This window comes from Macrobrachium nipponense, chromosome 6, assembly GCF_015104395.2.
Source record: "Macrobrachium nipponense isolate FS-2020 chromosome 6, ASM1510439v2, whole genome shotgun sequence".
Classification (NCBI taxonomy): Eukaryota; Metazoa; Arthropoda; class Malacostraca; order Decapoda; family Palaemonidae; genus Macrobrachium; species Macrobrachium nipponense.
Genome location: NC_061108.1, coordinates 89,945,409 through 89,947,908, shown reverse-complemented (window position 1 = coordinate 89,947,908; position 2,500 = coordinate 89,945,409).

Here is a 2,500-nt window from a genome sequence, read left to right as displayed (position 1 = left end):
TGGGACTCATGAAGGCTTTGTAGTACAGCTTGATATTATCCTGGGGGCGGGGCTGCGGGCTCTCACTACCGTACCATTTCTCCATGGGCTGTGCGGACTTCCTTGCTGATTAATTTATTTGAGTACCCGTTATTCACAAGTACTTGGGGAGGCGCGGTCGAGTTCCTGGTGAGTGTCCTGCCAGGTTGAGCAGTGGGAGAGGGCCCTCCTGACGAAGGCCCTGACGGTGGTGCTTTTGAATCTGGCGGGGCACTCGCTGTCTCCGTTGAGGCAAAGTCCTAAATTGGTTTTCTTTGTGTAGACTGAAGTACGGAGACCGTCTTCCGTCTTGCTTACAAGGACGTCGAGGAAGGGGAGCCGATCGTCGGAGCTGCGTTCGACTGTGTAGTTTCAGCACACTACACTGCTGAAATGCTTGACGGAGGGCTTCTACCTCATCCTCGGCGTCGACTTGCACAAAGATGTCGTCAATATAACGTCCATATCTGCGGGTTGCTGCATCCTGGCAAAGACCCGTTCCTCCACGGTGCCCATATAAAAGTTAGCGAAGAGAACCCCCAGTGGGGAGCCCATCGCCACGCCGTCCTTTTGGCGGAACATCTGGCCACGGTGGGTGGAGAAAGGGGCCTTCTTCGTGCATATCTCCAGCAGCGTACGGAGCGAGGCTTCCGGTATGTTGAGGGGCGCCGTCGACTGATTCCTGTAGACACGATCAAGGATTATATCTATGGTTTCGTCGACAGGCACGTTCGTAAATAGGGACTCTACATCCAGCGAGGCGATAATCCCGGTACCAGGGGCGTCCTTGATGGCTTCTAAGAACTCTGCCGAAGTTCTTAGAAGCCATCAAGGACGCCCCTGGTACCGGGATTATCGCCTCGCTGGATGTAGAGTCCCTATTTACGAACGTGCCTGTCGACGAAACCATAGATATAATCCTTGATCGTGTCTACAGGAATCGTCGACGGCGCCCCTCAACATACCGGAAGCCTCGCTCCGTACGCTGCTGGAGATATGCACGAAGAAGGCCCCTTTCTCCACCCACCGTGGCCAGATGTTCCGCCAAAAGGACGGCGTGGCGATGGGCTCCCCACTGGGGGTTCTCTTCGCTAACTTTTATATGGGCACCGTGGAGGAACGGGTCTTTGCCAGGATGCAGCAACCCCGCAGATATGGACGTTATATTGACGACATCTTTGTGCAAGTCGACGCCGAGGATGAGGTAGAAGCCCTCCGTCAAGCATTTCAGCAGTGTAGTGTGCTGAACTACACAGTCGAACGCAGCTCCGACGATCGGCTCCCCTTCCTCGACGTCTTGTAAGCAGACGGAAGACGGTCTCCGTACTTCAGTCTACACAAAGAAAACCAATTTAGGACTTTGCCTCAACGGAGACAGCGAGTGCCCCGCCAGATTCAAAGCACCACCGTCAGGGCCTTCGTCAGGAGGGCCTCTCCCACTGCTCAACCTGGCAGGACACTCACCAGGAACTCGACCGCGCCTCCCAAGTACTTGTGAATAACGGGTACTCAAATAAATTAATCAGCAAGGAAGTCCGCACAGCCCTGGAGAAATGGTACGGTAGCGAGAGCCCGCAGCCCCGCCCCCAGGATAATATCAAGCTGTACTACAAAGCCTTCATGAGTTCCCATTACCGTGAAGAAGAGGACGCCATTAAGAAAATTATTTCTGATAATGTATCCCCGACTGACGACACCAAGAATATCGACCTTAATCATATATTACCAGAATCGGAGGACGCGCGATCTTTTTATGAAAAATAACCCCTCTCCACAGGCACGAGAACACCTGAAGCGGACGCATGTAGTACCAGTATACATGGCCCAGTCCGCGAATGCAGCGGCGCCTACGTAGGTATGACTACCATGCGACTGTCGAAGAGACTCTCGTGCCACGCCCAAGAGGGGGTCTATAAAGAATCACGCCCGCACCAAACATCACGAGGCCATCTCCCGAGATGTCATCATAAAGAACACGAAGATCATCGGGAAGGCCCCTGATGCCCGTCGGTTGCGCCTGCTGGAGGCGCTACTCATCCAGCAAATAAAACCTAATCTGAATACGACGCAGGAAGAATTTCTCCTCCCTACGAGTATGAGAAGACCTGCCACCAACAATGACACCACCGATCATGACAACTCTATGGATGACAACGCCCCCCGAACGAGGTACTCCTGCAGCCGATGGAAATCAAAGTAGCCGTGACGTCCCACAGCGTAGCGCAACGCCCATCAATGTTACAGCGCCGCTTAGGAGGTCCAGGCGGCTGCAGGATATGCGCAACGCAACCATCGGCCCGAAGAAAGTGGCTTGAGACCTGGCTCAGGCAGCCAATGAAAACAAGACTCACCGCCACCAGCCAATAGGAGACAAGCATGGGGCAGACCCCCTGCTGTCAGCCACAGATATAAGGAGGACGGACACCGCACCAAGATCAGTCCACCCTCAGCTTCCCAGCCGAGGATGTCTGGCAGCTCCAGA